The sequence below is a fragment of the Bos javanicus genome, chromosome 6 (assembly GCF_032452875.1).
Source record: "Bos javanicus breed banteng chromosome 6, ARS-OSU_banteng_1.0, whole genome shotgun sequence".
NCBI classification, from domain to species: domain Eukaryota; kingdom Metazoa; phylum Chordata; class Mammalia; order Artiodactyla; family Bovidae; genus Bos; species Bos javanicus.
The window spans coordinates 33,196,376-33,209,219 of record NC_083873.1 but is presented as its reverse complement, the minus strand read 5'-3'; positions in this window follow the sequence as shown (position 1 = coordinate 33,209,219).

Genomic DNA, 12,844 nt, shown 5'->3' with positions numbered 1-12,844 from the left:
TGGCAGCCCACCTGGCTCCCCCATCCCTGGGATTCTCCAGGCAAGAACACTGGAGTGGATTGCCATTTCCTCCTCCGATGCATGAAAGTGAAAAGTGAAAGTGAAGTCACTCAGTTGTGTCTGACTCTAGTGACCCCATGGACTGCAGCCTACCAGGCTCCTCTGTCCATGGGATTTTCCAGGCAAAAGTACTGGAGTGGGGTGCCATTGCCTTCTCCATCACAGCCATGAAATATCATCATATTCATAGTCCCAGGTGAAGGGCAGATAATCTTGGGAGGAGGGGCATTTTCAGAGTTCTGCTGTCACATTCATTAAGGAGGAAAAAAAAAAAAAAAGCTTTCAGATTTCTGCCAATAAAATATGTAAGTTTTAGAAACTTTCCTTTTAAACTAAAAAAGATTTTCCATTTGATACAGTTGTCAGTTTTAAAGAACTTATTTTCAGATCATTTGTTGTGTGAAGAGAATAACTTCAAAGAATAGTAAAGTAAATAAATAGTTTATAGGTCTGAAGCAGAGAAGCATTAATAGAGATAACAGTAGAAAAATAATGATATGCAAACTGTTCAGTCAAGAAAGGAGTTCACCATTCCCACACAAATCCAGGAATACTTTCAAAACACAGTCTGCACTGTTTCATGCATCAGAGAAATCAAGGGGCCCACAACTGTGTCAGATTATCCCACAGAGATTTGTTGTGCAAGATGTTTCCTGACTGATTGCATCCTTGGGAGTGTGTTTGATTATGTTTCTAGAAATTGGGTTGTAAACAAATACTTAGTGCTGTTATCTTTAATAAGCCTCTAAGAGAAATGATAGCTAAGTCTAAATAGTTTGGGATTTTTTTTTTTTTTTAATGGGCCAAGTCTTCCCAGGAATTTCAGACATTGAAGAAGGCATTATCTTCTTTCTGATATTTAGTTGTTACACTAACCAGGGAAAAAAATTATATATATATATATATACATATATACACACACATACATATACACACACACACATACCTCAGAGCTAACATGGTTGAAATAGTAGTGGTGAAAAGGTATCAAAATGCAGGAATTGTTTCCATGGATGCAAGCTATTAAGAAGAGGAGGGCTTTCCATAAACTAATATGAAGTGCATGTTTAAATCAATGTATTATATGGCATTCTTATCAGCAGGCTAGTCATATCTTAATACTACATAAATCATAATTTCAAGGAAGTCAACATAAAAAAGCCATTACAGTTAGATTGATTCAAATTTTCAGTCTAGCTCATCTTCGTATCACATTTTTATAGCTGTAACTTTCATATTATACAGGTTGAATGCTCTTTGTGATTAAAAAAAAAAAAATGCACAGGAAGCTCTCAGTCACGTGCAGCTGAAGAGGTCCAAAAGTGAGTTTTGCTAAGACAATGCTTGTTGTATGCAGCAGGATTTTCATGGGTCTTTCTCATGGGGGCTTCCCTTGTGGCTCAGATGGTAAAGCATCTGCCTACAATGTGGGAGACCTGGGTTCAATCCCTGGGTCGGGAAGTTCCCCTGGAGAAGGAAATAGCAACCCACTCCAGTATTCTTGCCTGGAAAATCCCATGGATGGAGGAGCCCGGTAGGCTACAGTACATGGGGTTGCAAAGAGTCAGACACGACTGAGCGGCTTCACTTCACTTCTCATGGCAGTTCCACTGTGCTCTTCCTGTGCTAAAGAAAAATTTTCAGAGACAATAGAGATGGTGTCCATCTTTGACCCAAAACATTTCTGAAGCAGATTCAGAAAGTAGCATTACCTCCAAGGGAAACTAGATATTCTTCAGGAGCGAGAAGGGTAAAGGATCTGAGGCCTTGAGGTACTCAGATTTGTCCCTGCCTGATTCATCTCTAGAATTCACACAGCTTAACAGTGCAAGGCACGTGAGAGACATTCAGTTAATATTCAGTATTTATTGACATTCAGTTAATATTTCAACTATTGTGAATAAAGAAACCACACTACTTTCAACAAATATAGAGATCATTAGGGAAAAACTTACAAAGACATCACTAGGAGTAAAGCTATTTATGAGGAATGAGCTATAAAATTTATTTACTTGTGGTTACTATCTCAAAAAATTCAAAATCATATGTCTGACAGTAATGTCAAATAATAAATACGAGTGTAAATTTTTTATCATTGTCATTTCTATAATAAGAAAAGTGAAAATCGCTTTGTATGGCTATATAAATTTTTTGTGATGTTTATGATGTTTAAAAATTTACAAATTTATCATAAGTAGTTGAATAAGCAAAGGGTTTTCAGATTTGGGACTTCTCTGTCTTAAATGTGTTGCTGCTGTTCTGTTGCTCAGTTATGTCCAACTCTTTGTGGCTCCATGGACTGTAGCACACCAAGCTTCCCTGTCCTTCATCATCTTCCAGAGTTTCATCTTCCATGAGTTTCTCAAACTCATATCCATTGAGTCAGTGAAGCCATCCAAACATCTTGCCCTTTGTCATCCCCTTCTCCCCCTGCCTTCTATCTTCCCCAGCATCAGGGTCTTTTCTAATGAGGTGGCTCTTCACATCAAGTAACCAAAATATTGGAGGTTCAGCATCAGCTCTTCCAAGGAATATTCAACACAATAAATGTGTTGGCCTTCATCATTTCTTATGTATTAATGGTGACATGGGCACCTTTTAGGGGCTTCCCTGGCAGCTCAGTGATAAAGAAACTATCTACATTGCAGAAGACCCAGGTCCATCCCTGGGCAGGAAGATCCCCTGGAGGAGGGCAGGGCAACCCACTCCAGTATTCCTGCCTGGAGAATCTCATGAACAGAGGAGCCTGGCAGGCTGTAGTCCAGAGGGTCACACAGAGTCGGAAACGACTGAAGTGACTAAGCAGCAGCAGCAGCAGCCACTTTTTATAACATGGCAACTTTTGTGTGAGAAGGGGCCTCCAATAACATGTTTGAAAGTACCAATAAAGCACACACTTTTTTATCCTGCTGTGTCTGCTACTGGAGATGTTGAAAGCCTGTGAGATTTCAACACCTGCTAGGAAGCATTAATGACCCTAAAACATTTTAAAGGGATTATGAATGGTGGACTGTGGCAATGCCTTTTATTAGTTTCCATTAGTTGGATTCCCTGTTATCCACAAATGTTTTCAAGTCACTCAAATGTCATATTAGTCACAGTGACTAAAAACTTTTTAAGGGAACTAACTGACTTTCAGACTACAGGGAAGTGGTTCCATCTCTTTTATTTATAAGTTAAGGTTACCTTTTTTTTTTTTATTAGCAAGTGTGCCAAGCATTTAAGTTTTATGATTTATAAACTATTTTTTAAATATTTTATGATTTAACATAATTTTCAGATATTGAAAACTACTTTCTATATAGAAAAACAGAGTCTGGTGTGATGGTAGAAATTAGGAAGAACATGGCCAAGATGTGAAAATCCACTCTTGCTAGAGCTACCTCCAGTAGCAATGGGATAGACTAACAGATCAAAGAACAAGGCTCTGAATAGAGCTGCTGAAGACGAACTGCTCCAATTATTTGATTTGGATAATAATTCATAATGAATCTCTGGCTATATATTTATTAATATATTTATTAAAACATGCAAGGCCATGTGGTATGCATCTCAGCTTCAAGGAGAACAAAAGAATTTCTATATTCTAGTTGAAAACAAGAAAATAGACAAAGCTAGTAAAGAAAATGAATAAAGAAAGCAATGGGGTGGATGTTCTTATAATAGAGATTAACAAGTTTCAGCAAGTACTAGTTCAGAAAAGATGTTGCTGGAGATAGAATACACCTAACAAGAGAGAATTTTCAGGAAAACCCTCTGTGAGGGCATAGAATGTTAAATCGAAAGAGGGGGTGTGAGAAAAGTCACTCATAGGAAAAGTAGAGAAAAGCTTGTTTAAAGCTTTTAAAAAGAAAATAGTACACATGTAAAGAGTTTAAGGCACACAAAAAAAGTGTTTCTTTTTCTTTTTTTTAATAAAGAAAATGGAAGACTAATGACCTAGAACTTAAAAAGTGACTCCAGAGTGAAAATATAGCCAGGCCACCCACCAGCTGGTAGATATCAGAGTCGTAACCACCACAGACCTTCAGCCTGTGATGGCAGTTCCCAGTCTACTCACCAGTAGGCTGGCAACAGGCCTGGGAATTCTGGGCCCTGGCCCCACTCACCAACAGGCCAAGACCAGCTCTGAGAAACCATAGACCCATCAGCCAGGTGCCATGACCTACCAGTGAGCCTATGTAAGCTTCAGGACATCCCAGACCCTGTAGCCTGCTGTGGCAGGAACAGACCCCACCCACTAGTAGGCCAACACCAGCTCTAGGGCTCTCTGAGATATACAGCCAATGATTCCAGGATTCAGCCCCACCCAGCTATGAGCCAGCACCAGTTCTTGAGGCTCTAGGCCCTGCAGTCATAGGACCCTACCTTGACCCTACCTTGCTCTGCATATCAGTGGGGCACTACTAATGCCTAGGCCCTGGCCCCACCAAACAGTGGGAAGACATCAGCCCAGGAACCACTGCAGCCACATAATCTGCCTTGTCAAGATTCAGCTGCCAACACAGCAGCAAGCTGGCACCATACCAGGTACCCCAGGCCCCATCTCTGCCCACTAGCAGGTCAACTATCCTTATAACACCTTGGAATGCTTCATCAGTGCCCCCAGGATCCAGCCCTACCTACAAGCGGGCTAATACCAGCTTTAGAAATCCCCTGACTTTGCAATCAAAGAACCTGGAACTCAGCTTAGTGAGCTGTTGCTAGTGTCAGGACACTCTGGGCCCAGGCTCTGCCCACCAGCAGGCTAAAACCAGCTCTGAAGGACCATGGATCCCTAAGCTAGCCACTTTGGGATATAGCCCCACTCAATCAGTTGGCCAGCATCATTTTTGTGACACCATAGGACCCACAGGGAGCTATGTTAAGAACCAGCAGGCCAACATTAGATCCAGGAACCTTAGCCTCACAAACACCCACCCCAGGTCTTGGCTCTGTCCATCAAGAGGCCAGCACTAGCCCCAGGATACCCTGGGGTTCTGCAGCCAGCCATCTGTGACCTGGTCCCATCAAAAATGACTGACAGCTGGCACAAGGCAGGACTTGGCAACCAACTTGATTAGAGTCCAGCCACACCTACCAGACTACCCACAGTTATCAACCTGCCTCAATCAAAAGACCCATACAGCCCACACAGGGGGCAAATCTAGAGTATATAGATCTATCAAACAGTGGAAAGTGTGCCGCTGGAATCATAGGATGCTCATCCAAAAGAAGGCCACTTTCTTCACAGTTGGGAAACATAATAAGGGCAGTTTAAGAGATCTTTTAGACAATATTAATCACTAGACATTATAACTCAGAAAAAGTCATGTGAATTGGTGAGAATATGCCATAAAATAAAGATCTACATTTATCCAATGCTGCACAAGTGAGGTCCATTATAAGCAATCACCAAGTTGTTAGATTTATGGATAGGGAAGGCCATGGCACCCCACCCCAGTACTCTTGCCTGGAAAATCCCATGGATGGAGGAGCCTGGTGGGCTGCAGTCCATGGGGTCGCTGAGAGTCCGACACGACTAAGCGACTTCACTTTCACTTTCATGCATTGGAGAAGGAAATGGCAACCCACTCCATTATTCTTGCCTGGAGAATCCCAGGGACGGTGGAGCCTGGTGGGCTGCCGTCTATGGGGTTGCACAGAGTCGGACACGACTGAAGTGACTTAGCAGTAGCAGTAGCAGTTAGACAACATTTAAGCATATTAACACTTGCATTATTGGGATTCTAGAAAGAGAAGACATAAAGGGCTGAGAACATATTTGACAATGTAATAGCTGAAAACTTCCCTAACCTGTTATAAGAAACAAATACCCAAGTCCAGAAAGCATACAGAGTCCCAACAGGATCAACTCAACACATTTATATCTGTCTGGACAGATCATCCAGACAGAAATTTAGCAAGGAAACACTGGCCTTAAATGACTATTAGAAAAATGGACCTAATAGATATTCATAGAAAATTTCATCCATAAACAGTACAATACATTCTTTTCTTGTGCACATGGAACTTTCCCCAGGATAGGTTGCATGCTCAAACACAAAACAAGTCTAGTAAATTTAAGAACATTGAAATCATATCTAGCATCCATTCCAACTACAACACTATGGCACTAGAAATTGACTACAAGAAAAAAAATTGGCAATAAACACAATCACATGGATGGAGAGGGTGTGTGTGCTAAGTTGCTTCAGTAATGTCCTACTCTTTGCAACTCTATGCACCATAGCCCACCAGGCTCCTCTGTCCATAGGGTTCTCCAGGTTAGAATAGTGGGGAGGGTTGCCATGCCCTTCTCCAGGGATCTTCCCAACCCTGGGATAGAACCTGCATCTCTTATGTCTACCTGCTTTGACAGGTGGGTGGGTTCCTAGCACCACCTGGGAAGCTCATGGAGAGTAACAGTACACCACTAAACAACCCATGGATTACTGAGGAAATCAAAGGAAAAAATATCTGGACACAAATGAAGATGAAAACAATGATTCAAAATCTATGAAATACAGCAAAAGTAGTACTAAGAGGGAAGTTTATATCTGTAAAAGCTTAACTCAAGAAACAAGGAAAATCTAAAATGAACAACCTTACGGTATACCTAAAGGAACTAGAAATAGAAGAGCAAACAGATCCTAAAGTTAGTAGATGGAAAGAAATAATAAAGATCAGAGCAGAAATAAATAATGTAGAGACTACAGAAATACAAAGATCAGTGAAATGAAGAGCTGGTTCTTTGAAAAGGTAAACAAACCTGATAAAACATCAGCCAGATTCATCAAGAAATAACGAGGGCCCAAATTAATAAAATCAGAAGTGAAAAAGAAGCTATGAGCAAAAGAAACAAAATTAAAAATAAACAGTGGGATCTAATTAAACTGAAAGCTTTTGTACAGCAAAGAAAACCATCAACAAAACAAAAAGGTAACCTAATGAATAGGAGAAATATTTCCAAATCATATGACAAATAATGGGTTAATATTTAATATATAAAAACAGTTCATACAACACAATACCAAAAATTAACCTTAATAAAAAAGTGGACAGAAGACCTGAATAGACATTTTTCCAAAGAAAACATGCAGATGACCAAGAGGCACATGAAAATATGCACATCATTAAACATCAGAGAACTGTACATCAAAACCACAATGAGATATAACTTCAAGATTATCACAATTGAAATGGTTATCAACAAATTGACTACAGTTAACAAATGTTGGCAAGGATATGCAAGGAACACTTGCACACTATTGATGGGAATGTAACTTGGTGGGGAGAAAACAGTATAGGAGAATAGGAGGTTCTCAAAAAACTAAAAATCCAGCAATCCCACTCCTGGGTATAGATTCAAAAGGAAAAAAGAAACAGTAATTCAAAAACTATATGTGATTCAATGTTCATAGCAGCATTATTTGCAACAGTCAAAATATGGAAGTGACCTAAGTGTCCATCAACAGACAAATGGACAAAAAATGATGTTTTATGTATGTATAACAGAATATTCAGTTCAGTCGCTCAGTCGTGTCCGACTCTTTGCAACCCCATGAATCGCAGCACGCCAGGCTTCCCTGTCCATCACCAACTCCAGGAGTTCACTCAGACTCACGTCCATCGAGTCAGTGATGCCATCCAGCCATCTCATCCTCTGTCGTCCCCTTCTCCTCCTGCCCCCAATCCCTCCCAGCATCAGAGTCTTTTCCAATGAGTCAACTTTTCGCATGAGGTGACCAAAGTACTGGAGTTTCAGCTTCAGCATCATTCCTTCCAAAGAAATCCCAGGGCTGATCTCCTTCAGAATGGACTGGTTGGATCTCCTTGCAGTCCAAGGGACTCTCAAGAGTCTTCTCATAAAAACAATGAAATTTTGCCATTTTCCACAACTTCAATCAACCTAAAGGGAATTATGCTTACTGAAGTAAGCCAGATAAAGACAAATATTGAAGGTTATCATTGACATGTGAAATCTAAGAAATAATACAAATGAATATAACAAAAGAGAAACAGACTCACATGTATAGAGAAGAAAGTAATTGCCAGTGGGTAGAGGAAAGGGAAAAGGGTTGAAGAGAGATAGCAGATTAAGAAGTACAAACTACAATTTATAAAATAAATAAGCTACAAAGACGTACTGTACAGAGGGAATATGACCAATAATTCATAATATTTTTAAATAAAAAATAATCTATAAAAATTTAGTATATTGTATGCCTGAAGCTAATATAATTTTATAAACAAGTATACTTCAGTAAAACAATTAAATAAGTATAATGTAGATGTTCAAGCTGGTTTTAGAAAAGGCAGAGGAACCAGAGATCAAATTGCCAACATCCGCTGAATCATGGAAAAAGCAAGAGAGTTCCAGAAAAACATCTACTTCTGCTTTATTGACTATGCCAAAGCCTTTGACTGTGTGGATCACAATAAACTGTATAAAATTCTGAAAGAGATGGGAATACCAGACCACCTGACCTGCCTCTTGAGAAACCTATATGCGGGTCAGGAAGCAACATTTAGAACTGGACATGGAACAACAGACTGGCTCCAAATAGGAAAAGGAGTACGTTAAGGCTGTATACTGTCACCCTGCTTTTTAAAATTATGCATACATCATGAGAAACGCTGGGCTGGAGGATGCACAAGCTGGAATCAAGATTGCCAGGAGAAATATCAATAACCTCAGATATGCAGATGACACCACCCTTATGGCAGAAAGTGAAGAGGAACTCAAAAGCCTCTTGATGAAAGTGAAAGAGGAGAGTGAAAATGTTGGCTTAAAGATCAACATTCAGAAAACGAAGATGATGGCATCTGGTCCCATCACTTTGTGGGAAATAGATGGAGATATAGTGGAAACAGTGTCAGACTTTGTTTTGGGGGGCTCCAAAATCACTGCAGATGGTGATTGCAGCCATGAAATTAAAAGACGCTTACTCCTTGGAAGGAAAGTTATGACCAACCTAGATAGCATATACAGAAGCAGAGACATTACTTTGCCAAAAAAGGTCCATCTAGTCAAGGCTATGGTTTTTCCAGTGGTCATGTAGGGATGTGAGAGTTGGACTATGAAGAAAGCTGAGTGCTGAAGAACTGGTGCTTTTGAACTGTGGTGTTGGAGAAGACTCTTGAGAGTTCCTTGGACTGCAAGGAGATCCAACCAGTCCATTCTAAAGGAGATCAGTCCTGGGTGTTCTTTGGAAGGAATGACGCTGAAGCTGAAACTCCAGTACTTTGGCCACCTCATGCAAAGAATTGACTCATTGGAATAGACTGTGATGCTGGGAGGGATTAGGGGCAGGAGAAGGGTACCTCAGAGGATGAGATGGCTGGATGGCATCACCGACTCGATGGCCATGAGTTTGAATGAACTCCTGGAGTCGGTGACGGACAGGGAGACCTGGCATGCTGGGATTCACGGGGTTGCAAAGAATCGGACATAACTGAGCGACTGAACTGAATTGAACTGAGGACCTTGAAGATCATTGTAAGCAGTTTGGATATTAGTCTAAATGCAGTAGGAAACTCCTGCCAACTTTCACCATTTTGTTTCCATTTGAAATGATTAGTCTATTTCCTGAGTGAAGATTAAATTGATTGAAGAAAAATAGTAAGAAAGGAGACAAGAGACTGTTGCATAGACCAGGGAAGGAATGTTGATGACATATAGTTGAATTGATGAGGTGGAAATTGTTACAAGTGATGGACTGGTCATATAATATGGAGGTTGAATCAACAGAATTTTCTGGTTAATTGAATGTGGAGGATGAGGTGAAATCAGAAACCAAGAATGGCTCAGATTCCAAGTTCAAGCAATAATATGTATAATGAGCCAGTCATGAAGACTGGGGAAAATGCTATCAAAGTTCTGTAATAATTGAGACTGATCCACTGAAGTTATTTGACAATTTAAAATTCTAAAGATTCTCATGAGGAAAATATTTTCTTTTTATAATCTTTAATTTATTTAGATTGTCACAGTTAGTATAATATCCATTATCTAAAACATAAATTATTGTTTATTTTCCTCTTTTTTGAAACATGAGAAAAAGTCTGATATAAAATAAATGTGTGATATTTCGGTGAGATAAGACAAATTCATACCTGCTTCATATCTGTTTCTCAGTTATTCTACTTTTTCCAGAAGTGTGAACAAAACTGTCTTGACATTCATTGCATTATGATTGATATAAAATTATTGGAACAGCTCATAAAACTTGAAGCTAGTTTTTAAAATAGACTTAAAAATCAGAAATAGATTACATTGACAAAATATTTAAAGTAAATACCTAAGGAAGACACTGTAATTGGTGTCAAAATTTAATTTGACAATTTATTTTGCATTTCTCTGATAGCCAGCATTCATGAGAGCCCCAGTGATCATGACCTCCTGGTATTCACATCCTTGTATAGCCAGGCCCCTCCCACATTGTATCAGAACTGGGCTCTATGACCCATAGAATATGCCAGAAGTGATGGTATATCGCTTCTGAGGGGAAATCATTAAAGATATTATGTATTTTCCTCTCTCGTGTCAGTACTGGGATCTCAGTAGCTCAGGGAAAGCTGGCTTTCATGACTTAAGAAGTCCACATGGCGAAAAACTGACATTTCTGGAGAACATCGGATGAGGGACTAAGGCATCTTAATAGCCATATGAGTGAGTTTAAACAGAGATCTTCCAACCCTCATCAGACCTTCAGACAACTGCAGCTCTGGCCAACATCTGGATTAAAACCCCTCAAGAAACTCTGAGTTCCAATTACTAGCTAAGCTGTTTCCAAATTCCCAGCTTACAGAGGCTGTGAGGTAATAAATATGAGACAATAAATACATTCTGAAAGTTTTGGAGGTAATTTATTTATATAGCAACAACAACAAAAAACTAATGCTCCATTCCTTATAAGAAACAGAGGAATAAGTGAATCTTCCGTATTAAAGGAGAGATAAGGATGCCATGAAGTCATAATGAGAGATGAAAATTCACCTTTGAGGAGGGACAGATGGAAAAGTTGTCTGGGAAGGATGTATTAGTACTTTCAATATAATGTGTGTAACCACTGTTGTGACCAGATCAAAGAGAAAGACAGTATGCCTGTACTCAAGAGTCATAGTCCTAAATGTCTTATTAAGAAAATTGAAAAACTGAGGCAGATTCAGAAAGAGTGTTCTACCAACACCAGATTTGTGAGATGTTCTATGAAGAAAAAGAGGAAGGGGAATAATGTGGGAAAACAGAAGGCATTGAAACAATATCACATGAACATTTGCACAATAAATAAACCTATTTACCATACTTTCACCCCCAGTGTTAGTCTACTTGGACTGCTATTAAAAAAAATACCAAAGATTTAAGGCCTTAAATAGAAATGTATTTTCCCAGATTTCTGGAGGCTGAAGGTCCAAGATGAAGGTTATCGGCAGGTTTGGTTTCTACTGAGGCCTCTCTCCTTGGTTCGTACATGACTGCCTTCTCATATTCTCACATGGCCTGGTCTCTTTGTACTCCCATTCTCCAGTGATTCCTCTTGTATGTCTTAATATCTCTTTATGAGGACATCAGAGGTATCGAAGTAAGCACTATACGTGAGACCTCATTTAACCTTAATTACCACTGTAATGGCTCTGTCTCTAAATACAATCATATTATGAGCTACCAGGGTTTAGGCTTCAATATATGGATTCTAGGGGACACAGTTTATTCCATAACACCCACATTTTCCCAAATTATTGGACTATGAAACCAGTACTTAGACTAAAGGGCATCCCTGATGTCTAGGAATTCATCAAATTAGTTCTCAAAGTACCTAAGTAATTTCTTTTCTGTAATGTGTTCTCTAATAAAACGGTCACTAAAAATTCAGTGTCTACTCCAACAATCTGCCATACTCAATAGGAAAATGCACTCCTGCCCCTCCTGAGCCACATGTCACTCCTTGTGTCTGTGTGGCGCCATCAAGAAAAAACAGAGGTGGAATTTAACCCAGAGAAATAGTTTCAATATTGTTGAAAAAGGCAACATGAGGAGCAGTGAAAGGAACAAAGGAAAAATGGTAATACTGAGGTGCCACCAGTCCTGTTCTGTAACCCACAAGCTTGTGACTGCTGCTGTATTTGCAGATTTGATTTATATGGTTTTGGATCCACTCCCAAACTGCAGCAGTGACAAGGGCTATCGGATCAACCAGCATGCTGCCTGTGCTTAAGATTCCAAACTAACCTTACCCCTCCTGTTGCCACAAGGCAACCTCCAGCAGTTTGCATACTTGGGAAGACAGAAGATTGACGTGTCTCTCTTCTTTCTACCTTGTGATTTCCTACCCCTGTTTCCTATTGGCAGTGGCCTAGAGGAAGCCTCTAATGGCAGACTGGGAAATAAAGTTCAAGACTCCCAGCTCTAGCAGTTTGAGACTGAGAGACAGGTGATAGCTAACACAGTGGTGGCCCAGTCTACGGTCAACTGTACTGTATACTTAAGCAAAACAAATGCAGTACAGTCATTGCAAAAAAAATAAAAGGCCTGCAAATGATGCAATGACTGATTGAAGTGAAAAGAATAAGAAGCCCTGAAGAACACTGAATTAGCTTTCAGATATTTTTGCAAGAAAGATTCTCTTTGAAGTTCTTTTATAAAAGTCAAATATGAAGCTCAGGATATAGTATTGTACTATTTGTTGTCATTAGTAAAACAATGGGACAAAAATTTAATATTATTTACTTCTAAAATTAGCACATTATAATACTAACACAATTCCTATTAACTAATTTCCACTGTTTTTCACTTTATTTT